At 61.1% G+C, this 20,574-nt stretch overlaps 1 long non-coding RNA gene across 1 annotated transcript; it reads right to left on the reverse strand.

Moving 5' to 3' along the window:
• Positions 1–1,985: 1,985 nt before the first annotated feature.
• Positions 1,986–2,703, reverse strand: LOC143169705 (uncharacterized). The gene is made up of 2 exons (XR_012996923.1): positions 2,605–2,703; positions 1,986–2,517 (listed from the first exon to the last, which is right to left on the reverse strand). It is a non-coding gene; the product is annotated as an uncharacterized LOC143169705 (long non-coding RNA).
• Positions 2,704–20,574: the final 17,871 nt, after the last annotated feature.

A 20,574-nucleotide genomic window follows, 5' to 3' on the forward strand; every position in this document is an offset into this window, starting at 1 on the left:
CTGGGGGTGTTTATATCTGCTGTCAGCACCCCCAGCCCAGTCGGGGGTCACCCCCCCCCCCAAAGGCAGCAGGTTCAGGGCAGCCACTATGGGGCAGGGCGCCTTCCCTGTCTGAGCCCCACTTCCCCCTGGGAGGGGTCCCCAAGACCCCGGGCCGCCAGGGCGCTGATGGGACCGTGCCTCACACTGGGGCTCGGGTGCAGCCTTCACATGCCCCCATGGAAGCCTCAGTGGGGGAATCGAGTGGGCTCGGGGTCGCTCCACTTCCACCATCCCCGGACAGTGATTTCAGCTGCGGAGTGTGCACCCCTGCGGGGGCAGAGAGCAGAAGAGGACTGGTCCTCACGATGGCATCGGCACCGTTGCCTCCCACCAAGCTGGATTTTTGGGACCGCTTTGACGACTGACCAAGCGGGTGACACTTGAAGCCTCCCCGTGCTTCCAGCAAGAGTCCTTGGGCACCCCCAATGTCACCTTGCAGCAGAGCCTGTCGCTGTGGGCTCCAGAGGGGTGAGAAGGCACGAGGAGGCGGAGGAGGGCTCAGGACGAAGCAGCCCTCTCCAGGCAGAAGGCTTGTGCGGGGCCCCGGCATCGCTGTCCCCATCTCTGCCCTGCCAGCCCTGAGCCGGCCTCGGGATGGAGGACTCGGACCCGACAGCGTCATCCCTTCCCCGCCGGGAACTGCAGCGGTTCAGCTGGCAAAGCCCTCCGTGAGCCCGCTCCTTCGCCGGCCGCAGCCGCAGCGTTTGCCATCCCCGGGCTAACGACATCCCTTGGCCGAGCCACCGAAACGGGGTCTCGCTTTGCTGCGCCAAGCTTTCGCAGTGGCTTTCCCCGGAGGCTGCATGAATCCCTCCCTCCTGATGGAAAACCAGAACTCCCCCCCCCCCCCGCCCCTTATTTATTTCTTTTAATTAAAAAAAAAAAACCCCAAACACTTGATTTGGGCTGGGGTGGGGGGGGATTTCACTGACTCATGAATGTGCCGCCACTACCTTGGTGTGAGACAGCAGGTCTGTTGTGTAATCCTCGCTTCTCGCCTCTGCGCCAGCTGGTGCTGCTGCCGGACTCCTGCCTGCACCGTGCTGCCCGCACCGTGCTGCCTGTGCTCCGCAGCAGGGCACGAGCAGAAGTAAACTTTGATATATTTTATTAATAACGTGGTGTCCTTAGGTGCTGGCTAAAATATAACTGAGAGGGTGATTAGAATGGGGATTAGCAAATAAGCCCCGGTAATGGCATGTAATTAATACCAGAGTGGATTTCTCTGATTATTGACCTCTTCCCTCCTCCGGGTTGCGTGGGGACGTGGAAAATGCGTTAGGAGCTGCCTGCAGCAGAGTGCCACTGCAAGTGTCCGGGGTCTCTGCCAGGCACCACAGATGTCCATGTATAGGTGTATATTTACACACACACACAGTCTGTCCTGAAAAAATCGTGTAAGGTCACAAATAAGGCACAACACGCACACGAATGTGTGCAGAAAATGGGTGGCAGAGAAATATTTGAGCTCCCAGTGGGCAGCAGCACTGGGGGGGAGGGAACAACTTGTATTTCTCCTATTAATCCCTGTTTTCAGACAATTATTTTTGGTTTTGTGCTACTCTGTGTGGAGCTCACAGATGCTGTAACACCCCGTATCTCCTCGGTGCTCCCTAATTTCTGCCCTTTCACTAAATCGCTGCCCGCTGGAGGTTTTCCCATGCATGCACAGCCGTAATCCCAACCAGGAGGTGATTCCCAGAGCCGGGGTGGGGAGTTTGCGGCTAATAGCAGCTTACAGGTCTCAGCCAGGAGAAGGGACCCATTATCTCTCCCAGGCTTTCAATTAATAGTATGAAATGCACAGCTTGGGCTTAAATCCCTCGATCTTTTTTCCCTCCCCGGTGATTATTTGAAAATCAGCTTTTGACCTGATTAGAGCAGAACCTACTTAAAGGAATTGCAGGGAAAGACCTTAAAAAAAACAAACCCTCGACTCCATTAAACCAGTAAGACCAAACTCATTCAAAATCCTTCGATGCAACGGTTCCTCCCCACCTTTCGGTCTCGGTAAGGTTACGGTCTCATCCCACTTTGTGTTCCTGCAGTATCTTTAGCTGGAACCTGACATCCATTACAACTCACACGCTTATTCCCGTTTTCCGACTGTTTGGGGGAGGCTGATGCAGTCAGCGAGGATGGGAGGGGGTTGGTGGAAGGGCAAGAAGGAGATCCCAGGTGTCCTCACAGCTCCACCCTGCAGATACGTGCACATTTAGCTGAAATGAGGATACCCGTCTGCTCCAGGCGCCCAGGGAAAGCCACACTCAGGATTTCAAAGGCCGGGGAAAGGCAGTTGGGGTCCCCTCCGTCTCCCGGGGCAGGGGGATGGATGTCCCCCCGTTTGGCAGGAAGAGCAGCTAAACCACGCAGGGAGGTGGTGGGGAGGGCGGTTGTGGCCACGTCTGAGACCCGGTTTTCAGAGCGGAGGAATAACATCGCTCCCCAGGCTGATGCTGGAGCGAGACACGAGACCTGTTTCAGGAAAAAGAGTAAAAAGAAAATAAAAACTAACCCCAGAGTCCCATTACACGGTGGCTGCTCGTGGCCAGGATAACGCACCTCCGGACTGCCTCTGCTGCGTGGGAGCAGCCATCACCTCCCGCATCCTCACAAGTCCCTGGGCCGCGGTTTTGGGCAACGTCTCCACAGGTAAATCCTCATCCAGTGACTTCTGCAGCAGCTCCTGCAAGACATTTACCAGTCCCTGGCTTGCTGGGGCTCCCCGAAGCTGTGCTGCGGGGTGCAGCGAGCCCCGTCCCCGTGCCCCAGACGTGGCTGTGCTGGCACCCGTGCATCCAGGTTCGCTCTCTGGATGGACAAGGTTGGTTCAGCCACCAGCCAGGAGCCTCCCGCAGCACCAGCCAGGGACCATCCTGGTTTTGTTTTGTAGGTGACCTGGCCTGTGAGCCCCCCGTACAGCGCAGGACCCCTGCGCCACCCCCAGAAAGCTCCGGCTGACACCATCACCGGGCTGCTTACGCACGATGGGGACAGCAGCAAAGTCCCGCTGGAGGGTCCTGGGCCCGTTTGGGGCACAGATTTGGGAGAGAAAACCCACGCCACCTCCAGCGCAAGGTCAGAGGCAAAATGCAGAGCAGAAGCCTGATCCTTTGGTGCCTGCCTTCGGGAGCATCCCCTGCCACGGGAGCGCAGGGCTTTACGTAAACCCCACTCGCCTTTCTGCCCTCCTGCCAGCAATAACGTTACATAAATAGCACCGACACTTGTTGGTTTTATGAGATTATTTTGTTACAGACTTTCTGGGAAAAATAAAATGAACGTGGCACGTTAATACCTAAGCCCAGCTTCTCTCCTTTCCACCGTTAATTCCTTCGGGCTAGTCCCGATGAAGCGTGTTGGCATGAGGCAGGTGCCAGGGAGGGTGGCAGGGGCACAGGCACCCACATGCGGGGACAGAAACTCCCCAGAGCTGAAATGCCTCCGAGAGGCTGGTGTGAGAGCGATGGGGGGGGGGGGGGGACAGGGATGGTGTGAGAGCGATGGGGGGGGGGGGGACAGGGATGGTGTGAGAGCGATGGGGGGGGGGGGACAGGGATGGTGCAAGGGCGATGGAGAGGGGGACAGGGTTGGTATGAGAACGACAGTAGGAGGGTGATGGAGGGGGGGACAGGGACAGTGGGAGGGTGATGGAGGGGGGGACAAGGACGGGGCAAGAGCGATGGGGGGGGACAGGGATGGTGTGAGAGTGATGGGGGGGGGGACAGGGATGGTGCAAGGGTGATGGAGGGGGGGACAGGGTTGGTATGAGAGCGACAGTGGGAGGGTGATGGAGGGGGGGACAGGGTTGGTATGAGAGCGACAGTGGGAGGGTGATGGAGGGGAGGACAGGGTTGGTATGAGAGCGACAGTGGGAGGGTGATGGAGGGGGGGACAGGGACGGTGGGAGGGTGGTGGACGGGGGAACAGGGACAGTGCAAGGGCGATGGAGGGGGGGACAGGGTTGGTATGAGAGCGACAGTGGGAGGGTGATGGAGGGGGGGACAGGGACGGTGGGAGGCTGATGGAGGGGGGGACAAGGATGGGGCAAGAGTGATGGGGGGGGACAGGGATGGTGTGAGAGCGATGGAGGGGGGGGACAGGGACGGTGCAAGGGCGATGGAGGGGGAGGACAGGGTTGGTATGAGAGCAACAGTGGGAGGGTGATGGAGGGGGGGACAGGGATGGGGTGAGAGCGATGGAGGGGGGGACAGGGACGGGGCGAGAGTGATGGAGGTGGGGACAGAGATGGGGTGAGAGCGATGGAGGGGGGGACAGGGACGGGGCGAGAGTGATGGAGGGGGTCAGAAAGGGACGGTGCCAGAGCGATGGGGATGAGGGGACAGGGCTACCCCCCCTGAAGGTCCCCAGGCCAGGTCCCAGGGATCCGAGGAGTCCCAGAGCCTCTCCGGGACGGCGTCGCAAGAGGGCACTGCAGGAGCCGCCATCCGCAGCCCAGCGACGCGCAGCAGCTCCGCGGTGCCGGCGGGAGACGGGGCAGAGGGAACCCCGCTCCCCGCTCCAGCCCCGCCACCGGGGATGTGTGTGTCCCCCCCCCCCACCGGGGTCCCCAGCCACGCCTGGCCTCACCCCCGCAGCATCCCCCCAGCTCTGCCTCCCCTCCCCTCAGCAGCCCCCCCAGCTCAGCAGCCCCCGCCGCCCCTCCAGCTCTCCCCTCCAGCCTTTACTCCTTTAAGAAGCCGTTACAGCCCCAATTAGCCACAGAGGGTGGGAATTGCCCCCCTGATTTGCCCCCTCCAGCAGCTGAGCCCAGCCTGGGCTCCCCCCCCCCCCCGAGCTTTCAGGGGGGGTGGCGTGGAACTCGCCGCACCGGGACTTTGGCCTCTTTCTGTCCCATGGCCAGAGCAGCCGGTGCCCGGGGGTGTCTGCGGGGACTGGGTGTGTGACCCGGGGCTGGGAACCCCCCCCGGGCATGGTTTTGGCTCCTTTTCAGCCCATGGGTATTTTCATCCCCTGCGCCTGCCCCCCCCCCCCCCCCCCCTCAGCCCCCAGGATAGACACCCCTGTGCTTCAACCCCCCCAGTTCAGATGTGCTGAGAAATGCCGATAAATCCCCTCTTTTCACTTCGGTCACCCCATGCCTGTCCAGACCCCCCATAGAGGACCTGAGACCCCCCCAGGCCCAAGGGACAGGGGGGTCACTGTGGGTTTGCAGCTGCCCCGTCCCCTGGGTGAAGAGCGGTGGAGGCGGGGGACGCTGCCCAGGGCCATTCGGGTGACAAAGGCGGGAGCGGGCACCCCTTGTCCCTACCACCCCATTTCGCCCTGCTCCACCCCACGCAGCACCCCCAGCCCGGTGCAGCCTGTCCCCATGTCCCCATCCAGGGTCTTGCCCTGGCTCTGGTGGGCTTCCAGGTCTCGGGAGCCTGTTCCTGCTGTGCGTGGCCGCCGGGCTGGTTGCCCTGCGCTCACCTTACTGTGCTAAGCGCGTCTTGGTCCAGTTCTCTCTTCCCCGCTAAAGCTCTTTAAGTCACTGATCTGGTTAAACCTTGGCAATCAGTTTGTTCTGCCCTGCAAGTTAACGTGCCTAATTCCTGCCCGGCTTATTCCTGAGGCCCAGCCTGCAGAGCCCCCGTGCCCACGCAGGGCCGGGCACGATCACATCGCACGTCTCCCCCTGCTCTTTTCCTGGGTGATTTTGACCATGGCAGCCCCACGTGGAGTGGGGTCCTGGGCAAATCCCTTGGTTGCCCCTGTCTCAGCCCCGGGGGACGAGTAGCAGCGTGTGGCACGGGCAAGACAGTGCCCAGCGTCCCCAGCTCAGCGCAGGCAGGAGCAGCGCTGGCAGCAGGGTGCAGCCAGAGGTGGGTCGGAGATGCTGCAGAGCCCCGCACCGGGGTGGAAAGCCATGCCACGGGGTCCATGCGAGCCTGATGGGTCCCCCAACATGAGGCTGACCTGCCACCTCTCTTGGGGTCCTGCCCCACGCGCCCCACTCCCCGGCAGAGCTGGGACGAGGCTCGGCTGTGGTGCCCCTCTACCTTGGCACGGCTGCCCCACGGCGTATCCCCCCCAGACCTTCTGCTCTTGGGTGGAGAAGAGCAGCAGAAAGTGGCTTGTTCAGCCTCGTCCCCCTCCCCACACCCCTTCCAAATTTTTGGGTGTTGAGAAAGGTTTTCTCCAGGCATTTTAACCCTTTTTTAAGGGAATCGTTTAAGGGAAATGGGGTAATTAACCCTGCTACATGCGGGCTCAGGGCTGGGGTTTCTAATGGCCTTTCTCCTTCCAGGAAGGCTGGAGGAGGCTGTTGGGCAGCAGCTGGGACCGTCCAAGCTGTGATTTTCCAGGGTTCAAATATCTCTGCCTCTCGCCTCCCACCCGGGCTTGGCTTAAGCACCCAGTGAGCCTCCTCTCGCGGAGCGGCGTCTCTATTTTCAGCCCCAGCTGCCCTAATCTGATCACACGCCTCCGCCTGCGCCGCAGCCGGCTCCTTCCCAAAGCCCACAGGTGCTTTATGTTACAGTCTTGGGCAGGATCCGGCGTCTTCTCCAAGGGCTGTGTCTGCAACGGAGGGGAGTTATCCTCCCGCTCTTCCCGGGAGCCGATCCCCCAGCATCCCGGGACCTGCACGAGCCCCTTCCCTACAGCACCGGGGTTTCCCCACACCCACAGCAGCCAAATCCGCGGCAAGCCCTGGGAAAGGTGATGGAGAGAGGACTGTACCCCAAAATAGCTGTATAACGTCTACAGCAAAGGGCAAAGTGCGCGCGAGCGGTCTCGCCTAGCTCGCTGTCCCATCTCACGCACGGCAAGGCTAGGGGAGGTGGGAACGGATCCCCCCTGCAACCCCTAATATATATATATAAAAAATTTAATATATATGCATTAAAACCAACATCCCACTCCGTAGTAGGGACGTACAGAACAGAGACACTGAGGGAGACTTCTGTTCGTTCGGCTGTCCCTGCTAATCCTCAGCAATCCGGTCTGACTGACCGGAGACCTGTAACCTGATCACGGTTCATTAAGGGGTTTAAAGAGATTAATTGCCAAAAGCAGCAGTTATTGCTTCCAGCCTGCCCCCCCCCCCCCCCGCCTGCTGCCTCACCAGGGAGGACCCAGAGGTCCCTGGGCTCTGCACGCTGGGGTGTCCATGAGGATCTCCTAAAACTGTAGTGCCGTAACCCCCAAATCTCAAAAAGAATGAGTTTGGGGTTTTGGGGTTCCCCTTCCGGAGGTGGGGGAGCGGAGGCAGCTCCGGGTTTTCACCTGCGAGATGATGGCACGTCCCAGTTCCCATGCGTGGCACCTTCCCCCCCCCGTGCTGGCACGTGTCTGTGAAACGGGTGGCACCCTGGCCTCACCGTCCCCGAGCCGGGGCTTGCACGCTGACGTGACTCCGGGAGGTGGGGATTTAAGGAAAAAAAAGCCCCAAACTTTTCCAACCCTTTATTGTTTGAAGGCGAGTTCGTTCAACCAGCAAAGCTCATTTGGCAGAGCTAGAAACGAAGCGGTTTTTAGGGCTCAGCGATCCCAGCGCGGGGGTACATGGTGCTGGTCCTGCTGCCCGGCTCCTGCAAAGGACCAAGCTCCTGGAGCCCCGTGAGTGTGCGACGGCAGAGCTGAGCAGCTTTGCCATGTCATGAGCATGGAAGGAAGGAAGGCAGGAAGGCAGGAAGGCAGGAAGGCAGGAAGGAAGGAAGGAAGGAAGGAAGGAAGGAATGTAGAGGAAAGAAAAGCAACCCACAGCCCTTCTCTTCCCTCTCCCATGCCTGCAGGTGTGGCGGACCTGCAGCACCAGCGAGCTCATCGCCGTGCCGTGGGACGGCTGACACCAGGAGACTCAGCCTCTTCAGATGGAAATAACCCCCGGGCAGGGCGCTGCGCCCGCCACCCCGCGTGGGACCCCCGGGGAACCGCGAGGCATCGAGACCCAGCGACGTCCCCGGGGTGTGTCAGCCCAACGCCTGCCCGCCAGCCCCGGCACCACTGACGTACGGCCGGGCTGACTCCGGGGGCTATATCGGTTGGTGACAGGCAGGAAAGGAATCCGCGGAGGGAAGCCAAGTGCAGGCTCCTCTCGGCTCTCCCTGTCGCCTCGCCTCTTATGGAGAGGAGCAGGAGGGAAGAGGGGCAGGGAGCAGCTCCCGTTATGGAGAAGTCCTGGGGAAGCCCTGGCTCACACGGGCACCCGGCGGGGCCCCGGCAGGACACTGGGGGGGACAACGTGCTTGGGCCATGCCATGATCCATGGGGACAGCCCTGAGACATGGCTCGAAGCCGCCCGGCCACAGCGGGGGGGGGACGGGACGGGACGGTGCCGCTGGGTCGGGGGATGTGGGTTTTCCCCTCAGGTTTTAGGCAGCTGCCAGGCATGCCGGGAGCTCCCCGGGCAAAGGGACTCATTGCAAGAAAACACCCAGTGATTTACAAACCAGCGGGACCGTGGGCAGGGCTGACACCTTTCCATTACAGCCGATGCCTCCTGGAGAGGAGGAGGAGGAGGAGGAAGAGCATTGGTGACCTGGCTGGGAGCAGCCAGGCCATTAACCTGGCCTCACCCCAGGGTTTTCTGTGTTCCTAATACCCAATTAGCCCTGACCCTCGATGCTCGGGGGTCAGCCAGTCTCTGCCAAGGCACAAGCAGAAGGACTGGCCGCGGGTGCCCGGGGCTGCTGGGTGCCCAGTGGGTCGGGGCCGGTGCCGGTGCATCAGCCTTCGCTTCTGGCAGGGGCTCACTCCCCGGTTCCCACATCGTTTCCAAGAAAAACCGGGCGGATGGGGAGCACGCGCAGCGCCCACCGCAATGGCTGCGGTGAGGGAGCAGCATCGGGCCCGTGTCGCTGCCCCGGCGGTGTCGGGGCAGGGGGGATTTCTCCATCCTCAGCTGCGGTCCGAGGACTGCGGGAGAGCCTCGCTTTATAGATGGAAAGAATGCGATATATAGATAGAAAGCGGTAGAAAACAATGCTTTAAGGTACTGCAGCCACAGGGAAAAGCCTCAAGAGGTGAACCCTGGAGAGACTAAATGGTAGATGGGAACCCCCCCAAGCACAGCGTTGCCGCCGCGGGGGTGAGGGGCCGGGGGCAGTTTGGGGTGGGCTGCGTGGCACGGCCACGTCACAGCCAACAGCACCGGCGAAGAAAGGCGGACAGCGTCCGATGTGCAGCGCCCCGCTGCGACAGCTCAGTGCTGCCACCGCGCAAGGTTGCTCGACTTCATACACGGAAGGATTTGGGGGTAGATTTGGGGTCTTTGGGGACCGCAGGAGCTTCGGGCATCTTCGGCACAGGCGGCAGGGCAGAGCCCCGGGGGAGCCGGGCACCGGTACAGCCCAGGTTCTCCCTGTACCCTCCTGCCCTGGTGCCCAGCGGGTTTTTCCAGGGCCAGCCGAGAGCGATGCCCCTTTGCTGGAGTGCAAATTAAAAGCCTCTGTGGAAACCCGCAGAGCGTGAAGAGGTTCAAAACCTGGGCAGCTCAGCACGGGGACAGGTCAGGGCATGGCTGAACCTCCCCTGGACCGAGTTCGGCTCCCCGGGAACCTCCCTCCGGAGCCGGGGAAGCAAACGCCCCTGCTCTTTCCCACGTGTTGTTGTGCTGTGCAAATATTTGCTTTGGAAAGCGCTGCCTTGCCCCGAGCCCCACAGCCAAGGCCGGTCCTGGCAGGAAAGCTGCTCACACCAGGCACTGAGGACGGATCCTGCTCAGACGCAAACCCGTGCTCTTTAATGAAGGGAAACCACCGTCCCAGAGCTGGCCTCATGCTCCGGGGATGCTCCGTGGGGATTTGGGACCTTCCTCGGAGCGGGGTGGGGAGATGCTGTCGCAGCCCATGGAGTTTGTGGGCTCCGGTGACGGGACCCTCCTCCTCCAGCCCCTCCTTGGCCACCTCCACAGCTGGGAAATCACCCGGGGAAGGGGGCAGCGGGGCCAGAGGGGAGGTCAGCACCCCGTCCCGCAGCACCCCGGGTTGCAGGGAGCGTGGGAGAGGCAACGCGGGGTGCTCAGGGCCATCGGGTGTCCACGCCAGGCTCGGACCCCCCCAAAATCCAAGGACGTGCTCTGGGGATACACCTGCAGAGGGAAGAGCCCTGGGAAGGGCTGGGAAGCTGCTTGAAGGTCTCGGAGGGAAATCCCAGCCCTTTTTGTACTATTTTTCAACCTCCCCTTTGCTCCTGGAAATGCACTTTTGGCTGGCGGGCAGCCAGAGAGGGGTTTGCGGTGGGAGCCGGGCACGGCTGGGGGACTTCAGGGCAGGAATTTGGGGCAGGGGCCCCTGCGGCGGCGGCGTTTCTGGCTCTGCGGTGGCGTTTCTGGCTCTGCCCACGCTCCCCAGCCCTGGCCTCCGTGCTGCCGGGAGCCGGACCAGCCCTCGGCGTCTGGGACACTGGCCTTTGTTTCGGAGAATAAAGTTAGCGCTGTTACTCAGCCTGTCGCTATTCCAGCAATTCCTGCCTCCACTTTCGCTCGGCAGCGGGGAAACATTCTTGCCTGGGGGCTGCCAAGAAAAATAAGCACCAGAGGGACAGGCAGGGACGGGGACCGGCAGCACCATGGTGGCAGGGACGGCTGCGGGACCGCGGCTCCCCTGGGACGAGCATCGCACCCCGGCTGTGGGCTGGTGCCTGTTTCCCAGAGCCCATTCCCAGCACGGGACACCGGTAACCCATCCCATCAACGTGACGGGTGGCTTGTGGTCCTTTGGGTGACCGAACAGCAACCGGAGGACACGGGGACAAGGCATGTCACCTCTGGTGTGTCCCAGAGGTGAAACGTTATCGTCGAGTGCCACCGATTTCCATGGAAAGTTTTGCTGATGCCAGCGGGGCTCCCACGGCCGCAGCCACATGGAGCTGTGTTTTTTTTTCTGCCCGCTTTCTGCCCTTTACCTTGTGATAGGCAAAGCCAACAGCCCGTCCCCGGGGCCCCTCTGTCCTGCCACGTCCTCGTGCTGCTCCCCCGCTGTCGTCCCGAGTGGAAAAAGACGGCTGCCCCCATAACCCCTCTCTGAGGGGTAAAACAACCACCACGAGCAAAAGCTGTGGCCTCTGTCAGCTCCCACGTGCCGGCTACCGACCGCCGAGTCCCTGGCTGCGGGGGCTGCGGGCAGGGGCTGCGGGCAGGGGCTGCGGGCAGGGGCTCGGCAAGGCTGGAGACGATGCTGTGATTGAGCCGTGGGGGTTGCAGTGAAATCGTAGCCCGGCTTTGCTGGGAAAGAGGATGTGGGGATTTCGGGAGGCTGCGGTCTGCCGGGCTGGGGGGACTCGGCCGCAGGCTGACTTGTCACGGCAGAGCACATCCAGCCTGTCTGCGGCAATTCCTCTTTCAGTTTTCGCCGGTGCTGGTGGGAGGACGGACGGACGGAGACTTGAAACCGAAACCCACCAGTGGTGGGTGGCACCGGCACCCTCCTCCTGCACCCATCCCTTCCCCTGCACGGGGGGAGCCCTGATGGAAAGATTTGGGTGCTATCAACCCCTGTCCTGGCCGGCACCTCCTGCCCGCGCTGGACTGGGGCTGTAGGACACATCGAGCTGTGTGAGAGCCGACAACTCCTGCCCCATCCTTTTTTGGGGGATGGTCATTTCCCCTCCGCTCCCTCCCACCCCAGGGAGATGCTGGCATTGCGTACTCACCCCCTCCTCTGTAAAACCCCGGAGAACAGACCCCCTGCCACGTGCATAGTCCTAAAAAACCCACTGAAAAGCCTTGTGAGCACCGAGACCCAACAGCTTTAATCCGGCCAACCAAGGACTAAGCAGAAAGCCCGGGGCAGCACACCCGCGGCTGGGGCTCCGCGCTACAATGCCCAACCCAGGAACAAAGGGAGGTCGGAGGCCGGGAACGTCCCTTCCCAGCCCCGGGGACATTAAACAAACCCCAAGAGGCCATTCTCCCTTTGTCAGCCCCCGCAGGTCACCCAAGGTTTGATCTACAGCCCAGCACGGCAGATGAAAAAATTCCCGGCGAGGGTTTTGGATCGGGTCCCTGCCGTTTTCTTCTGGCCGGGGAGTTGCCGGCAAAGCTGCCGGGATGCCGCTCGCTGGGGTGCGAATCCTGAAAAGCCCTGCCCGGCCTTCCGAAGCCCCTCTGAAGTGGATCTGTAGGGTTGCATTTTCCCCACTCCCCTTCTTTCTGAAAGCTTTTAAGTCCTTCCTACATCTGAGAGTAAAAGTTTCAAGGATGGCAGGTGAACCACAGCCCAAAGCCTGGAAACAGCCTAAATTTAAGCCCAAGCTGCACCGCGGGTTCCCAAGGTCACAACCCTCCAAGCCCCCGTCACCAGCTCTGCTCTCAGCCCAGGACTTTAGCCCAAATCCCCCCTTGCTGCCAAAATTTTGGCCAAGGTGAAGCTGTATTTCCACTGGAGAAGAGCTGCTGAGGGCTTTGGGGAGAAAACCTCCAGCCTGGCAGCGCGGCACCCAGCCTGCGGTGCCCACGGGTCCGGCTGAGCCCGGGATGCGCGGGGACCCATCTGGGAGGGAAAACAGCCACATTGTTTTCCTCCTACCACCCTGGCCTGTTAAAGCAGGCGGTGACGTGCCCCAAAAAGCCAATTAAAAAGGTAAAAGGCTCACTTGGCTTTGCACGGCTGCAAGGTTGGCCCATCCTGAGTGAAGCAGAGAGCACAATATTCACACTCGCTGCGGCTTACGCGCTTTAGGAACCCGTCAATTTAACTTTATAATTGCATTACAACCCAAAGGTATTTTAATGTTGCTATCTGCCTCTCCTAGGCTCTTCCGATAACCCCAAAGTTATGTACATAAATAACGCTAAATGGCTGTAATCTCCCGTACTGCGCACAGAGCCTGCGCTGGGAGAAAGCGGCCAGGACACAAAGGTTGCTGTAATCTTGAAATACCTGAAGAACAGGGCACGGCGAGGGGAATTTATTACCTGCTGTCTTGCTCTACTCCGGCCGGGGCTGCCCGAGCCGCAGAGTTGCCGGGGAGAAATTCAGATAGTCCCATCAAGAGCAAATAACCCGGCCCCGCTGCGGCTTTTGGGATGTTTTGGTGCCGTGCTGGTGGCGCAGACGATGCTGCATTGCTGGGCTTGGGCTCAGAGGGATGGGAAGGGGGTTTTCTGGGCTCACCTCATCCCACCGTGCTTCGTGGGACGGAGCTGATGCTGGTAGCAGGGTCACCGGCACTGGGGACACGCACGGCAGACACTGAGAGGCAGGATCTGACCTCTCCGGCACACACAACCCAGCATGAGCCTCGCACAAGGGAGCCCCGGCACCGGGCCACGCCGTGCCAACATGCCAGCCCACGACGGACACGTGGGGTGAGGTGACGGGGGGGACCCGCACCTCCTCCCTGTCCCCTGCACCATGTGCAGCCAGTGGGCTCGCGTGGTCCCGGAGCAGGATGCAGCCCACACGCCTGTCCCGGCGTGTCCCAGCACACACGTGTGCACCGGGGGGGCTCGGTGCAGCTGGAAAACTCATCCCCCCCTCTCGGGAGGGGAAAGGCTGGATTAGACCCCCCCAGCCTGGGGCCGAGGGAGCGGGCTGGAGCGCAGCACGGGGCGCAGGGAGAGCCGGGTCCTTATCTCGGCTGTCCTTATCACGGCTGGGTACGCGTGCCGACTGCCGCGGTGGGGACGGGCACACGCTGACAGCACACAGCTCTGGCAGCTCTGGCCTCAGTCGCGTCGGCTGGAAAGGAAGAGCCGGGCGGATGGGTATCACAAAGCACCGAGCGCCTCAACACCTCCTTTTTTCAGCCCATGTCCTGCGAGGGGACAGTTAAAAAGTCTTCCCTGGGTGTGACACACGGCGTGGGGACTCCCAGAGCTGCCCCGTCTGGTTTGGGAGGGTGATGTTCCCCCGACACCCCCACCCGCTGCCGGCACCCACTCCAGGCTCACTGTCCTGCTCTCACGGGTGGCCCTGGTCCTGCCCTGGCTGTGACAGCAGGCTGGTGGCAGCCACATCCCCCGGCCCCTCCGGTCCTGCCGGTGTGGCTGAAAAGGCAATTCCCACCAGGACGATGCAAGCCCCAGGCGTGGGCAGCACCTCTGTCCGGATGGAGCCATGGGTGCTCGTGGGGCGGCTGAGAGCGGGGCTCCGTGTCCCTTCCTGATGCCCAACACCTCGTGCTGCCGTTTCGGCTCTGCCGTATGGCACCTCCTGGCACCCCTTTACACCAGGAAGCGTGGCCGGCTGAACAGGCCCTGACGTTTCAGACACCCCCCGAGCTCCAGCGTGACCTGGAGCCACGGCTCAGGGCAGCCCTGGGTGCTCCCACCTACTAAATACCCTCTCCATCGGTATTTCAGCTTGAAATAATTAATCCGGCGCTCACACAGCTGCTCCTGCCTCAACGGACCTCTTCATCCTTCCCGACGGATCTGCTCGGCGTATTGACATGCCTGTGCAGAACCCCCGGGAATGCCTGGCTGAGGGTACGGCCGTGTTGGGGGAGACCACGGCGAGCGTCCCGTGGGAAAACTGCCACGCTGGTCACCCCTGTCGCCTCATCCCACAGCCAAGTCCTCCCTGGAAATGAGGCCCCGAGAGCGCTGGCCTAGCCCAGCCGTGCACGGCTTATCGAGCTGGACCGGCTCCCAGCCGCCCGGCCAAGACCAGGCAGGGTCAGGCTCTGCTCCGCGCTGGAAGGGCACCCCCCTCCCCGTGCACCCCGTACCCGGCTGCCCCCCCAGCCTGATGCTCTCCCCAGCCCGGGTGCTCTCTCTGCATTGGCAGGGCTACGTTGCAACACCTCTTTTCACCCCGTTAATCCATCGAGACACACCAGAGTGGCTGTTGGGCAGCCCTAATTCCTATCTACCCGCCAGCCTGCCGGGCCCAGCGTGGGTTGCAAACGGGCAGGCGAGCAGCCGGTGGGGGGGGATGACGGTGGGTTTTCATGCTGCCCGAGCTCCTTGGCTGTCTCAGCATCCTCCTCTTCCACAGGAGCGGTGATGGAGCCAATCCGGCCAGGCAGCCGGCACGGGGAGCAGCCCTGCGTGGTGACGTTTGCACGTCCCGCAGCGCAGGGCACGGCAGGAGCTGGGACAGACCACGGCCCGGGGCTGGGCTGTGGGGCAGAGCTATGGGGCAGAGCAACGGGGCAGAGCAACGGGGCTCGATGGTGCCCCCAGCCCAACCCAGAGTGAGGGGAGCCGCGGGTCTGGGTGAGAGGCAGCCCCCTGGGAGCCCCCTCCTTGCAAAGGGTTGATTTAGCGAGGCAGGTCTGGCCGGTGGCACTGGCCCCTACATGTCCTCCCAGGGCGGGAGGGGGCACGTCCACCGCCACCACCATGCCCGGTGAGAAACCACGGGCCGGCAGAGCTCGGGGCTGGCAGGGCTCTTTCCCTTGCCATAAGACAGGCAGCAGGAGGAGGATGCCAGGAGAGCCCAGCACGGTTTCCCTCGTCGGCAGATGTGCCACATCTGGAAGTCACTGGCAAAACCGGACTTGGATCCGAGTCCTGCGCTCAGACTGCGTGCTTAGACTCTGGGGAAGCCAATGCCGGAGCGCAGCCCGCTTTCTGCTCGCCGAGGGACGTCCCGGCACGGGGCGCAGGAGCTGGCTTGCAAAGGGACAGGCTCGGCAGCGACCACGCTCCTTTCAGGAGGCTGCAGGCAGGAGCAGGCTCCTGCTGACGGCTCCGCCAAGGAGAAAACCTTGCACAGATGATTAAGCTTTACCCCAAAGCAGCCCAGAGGCAAACACAGGCAGCTGCCGGCCTGCAGTTAGACCAGAGAGGGAAAAAAACCCCAACCCAGCACCTTGGATCCTGCAGCCCTCGGTGGCACAAGCCGGTGGCTGGGGGAAGCCCTGCGGCCACCTCGGCAGCTTGCCGGGCTCCCCAGCCCCACGCGGGGCCGGTGGTGCCTTTGCTGAGGTTCGGGGGAAAGGGGGAGCGGTGGGCACCCCCGAGAAGGTAGGAGGAAAGGGAACGAGGCAGCAGCCACCGATGGGGCTAATGAGAGGGTGGATTTCCTCAGTTATAGGATAATGCCAGTAATCCCGGCTTTCGAAGGTTTAGGTGATTGACAGCTGCTGCGGGATGAACCTGCCTTCCTCCCACCCACGCGACGGCCGAGGAGCCCGGTGCCTTCGCTGTGCCGTGAACCGGGGAGCGGAGCAGCTCCCCGCCCGCCCGCCACCACAAGCCCCGGCACCCAAACACCCTGCAGCACCCTCGCCTGCCAAAGGGTCTCCCCTTGGCGTCGACTAAAAACCACCAACTGCCCCAGGGGAGATGGACCCTCCAGCCCAGCCCATCGTGGCGGCTCCTGGCTCCCAGCCGCCGGCACGCTCGAGCCGGCAGCGCCTGCCGTCACCTCTCCTGGAGGCAGGAGCTGGCTCTTCCTGGCTGCCGGTGGGTTTTGCACTTACCTGGGGCTGTGGGGAGCTGCCGGGGTTGCCAGGGGACGGCTGCGCTGGCAGGGAAGAGCAGCGAGCCCTGGGAGCCGGGTGCATCCCGGTTTCTCCGGGGGTCACCGCCCTGCGGGGAGGAATTTCCTTTGCTCCGGCCAAAAAGACGCCGTCCCTATCGCTGGGGCAGCAGGACAGCAGCGAGAGGGGCACTCTTGGAGCCAGGCTGGACCCCCTGCTCTGCTCGTGGGGTACCTGGTTTCTTCTGCAGGGCAGGTTTCACACAAGTAGGGAGAAACCCTATTTGAAACCTCGTTTTCCTGCACTGCCAGCCCCCCTGGTCCCCCGCAAAAGCCCCGAACGTCTCTTTTATTCTCCTTATCCCAAGGAGTGAAGAAAGAGATGCTTGCAAATAAGAAACTGGAGGGATGGCCGAGAGATGGGGCTCGGTTTTGGCACCGGATAAACCACGTTCATCCAGCCAGGAGCCGGCTGGAAAACAGAGCGTGTCCCCGCGGTCTCTCCTGGCTCACCTGCGCAGCCCGGGACGGCCTCGGGGCGGATGGGTTGAGGTTGGACGTAAGGCAGCCTGCCTGGATAAAACAAATCATCAACTAAATAACTACCAGGCAATTATTGCTATTAGCAATGCCGATCGTCTCCAACTCCCTGGGCATTAATGGGAGGTGGAGGGTGCCCGGCCCCTCCCAGGGGTAGGTCACCCGTGACGTGGGACGGTGGTGAGGATGTGCTTACTCACGTTGCTCTGCGCCCTCCGTCACGGGCAGCCCGGCAGCACCCGCCGAACACGAGCCGGAATAGCAGCATCCAGCCCCAAATGAGCAGGTTGAGTTCAAAGGCCGCCTGCTTCGGGAGGGCACGTTACAAAACCCCCGAGCTGCTTGTGGGTAGGAGCAACCCCGAAGCCGCAGAGAAGGACACACGTGCTCCGCAGTCCCTCGCAGGTGGTTGTCACCATAGGGAAGGGCTGCATCCCTCCCGCCTTCCCACCATCCGTAATTAGGGTTTGGGGTTTGGTTTTTTTTTTTTTAGCTTTCCCGGGGACGGCAGCGCCGCTCGTGATCTCGACTAAACCACCCCCGGGCAGACGATCATCCTTTCAGGGACCGATTCCTCCTGAGCCCCAATTGCGGCAGCGAGAAAAACCCCTCTGCAAAGGGGGATCAGGCCCTGGATGCTCAGCCTTTGCGGTCGGAGTATGCCGGGACCGTCTAGGGCCACAGGGGAGGAGGAGCAGGGGAAGGAACTGGCTTAACTCGTTACACTGGTGATATTTTAAAAGGGTGGTTAGCAAATGACACGTTAACATGTCCAGTCTTTAAGGAACGCATCCAGGATTCATTAGGGGAGCAGTAGTTAGGTGCGTCACACTGCGGACATGTGGATTTAACCGGGATTTCAAGGCCAAGAGACCTGTAATTGCATATTAGTAGAGGGATGCTTAAAGTAATCAGCTGTTCCAGCCACGCCGGCCGGGTGGCTATGGGGGGGAAGGGAGGAGGGCTGGAGGGGTGTCGTCCACCCAGCCCCTCCTTGGATTACAAGGCAAAAATATAGGCCACACAAACACCCCGGGGAACGCGCTGCCTGGTGGCTTTTCCTTTGAAGGCAGGGTGACACCGCTCTTGCTGAACCCGGGGTTTGATAGTGGCAAGATAAGCAGGGTAAATATGCCGTGGTGGCAGGAGAGGGCAACGATCAACCACCCCGGTGCTGCCGGCTGAGCCCCAAACAGCTGGCCCCGGGCAGAGCTACCCCGAAGAGAAGCCGTCCCCATCCGTCACCAAAGAGAAACCTCCTGGCCAGGAAGGAGAGGTGGCAACAGCCCTTCCATACTCAACTGTGACAGCCTGGAAAAACGATGCGAGCTCTTCGGAGTGAAAACGCATGTTCTCGCTTGTACGGGGAGAGAGAGAACACCTCACCCATCGCCCTGCGCCTCCCCTGGCACCGCTCCAGCCTAATGCCCGTCTCCAAAACCGCGGTCCCACCTACGAGTCCTCTTCTCTCCCAGAAATGCCATTATCTCCCCTCGGCATCGCTGAAGGGACGTGCGGTGGGTTGGGGTGGGGGTGCGCAAGGACACCCCGTCCCCGGTGCATCTCACGGCTCGGTTGTGCAACAGCTTCAAGGCTGCAGATTGATCCCCCCCCCCCTTTCCTAAGAAAACACGACTTTGCGATGGCTGTCAATCATTCTCCTTAATAACTTGGGATGCCAGCAGATGATTTCAATCAAATTTGTCAGAGCCATCAAGTTTCTACAAGCTGAAATGGGATCCACCCAGACGAGGGAGCAGCAAAGCGACCGCAGCTTCTAGCCCAAGCGGCGGCCGGGCGCTCGGCACACACGCAGCTCTCGCCGGCTACGGCCGACGCCGCGGCTCGCTCCACCAAAGCAGGGGCAGCTAGAAGAGAAGGAGCAGGGAAGAGCAGGCACCCGGTGAGCCGGCCTTGGCTTTCGCAGGAGCACGTAGGGGTTTCGGGGAGCTGGCCTGCTGCCCTAGGCGGAGCGGCACGAGCCGATCTCTTCTTGCGATGGCTCAGGAGGGAAGGGAACGGCCTGAGCTTCCGATTCGAGGCCGGATGCGAGAAGTCAGAGGTGGGGGAAGGCGGTCGACCCAGGGGATTCACGGAGCTTCCCACCGTGCCTCCTCGCCGAAAGGTCTGCAGCAAACTGCACTTGGAGCTGAACAGTGCAAATGCCCCATGCACAGGACAAAAAAAAAACCAAAAACAACCTTTTAAACGCTCCTCTGCCTCCAAACCAGCTCTAACATAAGCTGAAATCCTACTTGTAATACAAAAGCCTAAACCAAAACCTCCAGCAGACAGGGCCAGAAGATAAGATAGGAGGGTTCAATGACAGAGCACGGGTTGCACGCCGCGCGTTTCTCACTATCGGCCTTCACCCCGCCAAGGCTCAAGCTGCTCCCCTGCTTCGGGACGGCGGCAAAGGGGACCGAGTTTGTGCCATCCTCCGGCAGCTCAGCTCCGTCCCGACCCCGCTGCCACAGCCCGCCGGGAGCAAACCGCCCCGCCGGTATGTCCACATCAATGAAGCATTTGTCTCGTGCTTGGCACCGGGCGTCAGAGCACAAGGGTCCGTGTGCTGGATCGCCTAAACACAGCTATAAATGGAAAGAGGAGCCGCACAGACAGACCGTTCTCTCATTCTGCATGATCTCAAATAGCCGAGTTAACACCCGCGCTGCCCGAGCGGCTACCGAGGAGGAGGGCAGCCGGGTAGAAAGGCTGGCGTATCGCAGGAGAGGCTAATTAGAGAGATTGAGATGCGATTTGGATGCCACGCTGGGTCTAGCTACCCGCCTGCGTCTAGATGGTGCCACCCTCGGCATCGAGCTGGCAGATTAAGGACAGCTGAAAGGAGGAAGGTCGGAGCAAGACGCTTCTTGCGTTCTGGAGATTCAAGACAAATTCCTCCCCTTTCAGTGATTTTGGAGCTTGGCCAGATGTCCTTCCAGGAGAAAAAGCTGCTGGGGGCAGGTCTGCAGATGCAAACCCTGCATCGCAAGCCCTGGAAAAGTGATCCAGCCGATACGACACTGGCTATTTTTGGAGGCGTTATCTCAAGGCATCGATCACCCACCAGCCCTTTGCGGAGGTGCTGCAGGGCACGTGCCGTGCCGCCGTGCTCACCCGCAGCCTGCGGCGTGGGCTTCTCCACCACTGACTTCAGTCATCCGAGCCGGGCGCTGCCAGCATAACCCAGACCAGCCTGCCCCGGGCGTAAGACCAGGGGTCTAAAAATAGGGAATCAGCTGGGGCAGAGCCACAGCCACCCTAACGCGCGTCTTTTCTAGGAGCAAAGCTCTAGAGCCGAGGCTGAGACGCGCTCGGGCACCCAGCGCGCACCAACACACCCATCAGTAGAGTCCAAATCTCATCCACCAGATACTCGGGCACATCCCGACTTGTCCATCACCCTCTGTTCAAAGAGAAAAATAAACGACAGACTACAGGCTGTGAGAAAAATATATGGTGGGTTTTTTTTATTTGACAATTAACAAAAGAGGGATCCAAATCTCAGTTGTAAACATCGATAGCTCCTTTCTGATCACAACTAGTACTTTCCACGAACATCCTTTTGTATAGCCTGATCCGCTCCAACAATGACAAGCCGTCTCTGTCAGGGCTTTTGCTGCTCTGCTCAGGGTCACAAATCCAGAGGCAGCTTATTCACCAGAGCATC

Source organism: Aptenodytes patagonicus, chromosome 21, assembly GCF_965638725.1.
Source record: "Aptenodytes patagonicus chromosome 21, bAptPat1.pri.cur, whole genome shotgun sequence".
NCBI lineage: Eukaryota > Metazoa > Chordata > Aves > Sphenisciformes > Spheniscidae > Aptenodytes > Aptenodytes patagonicus.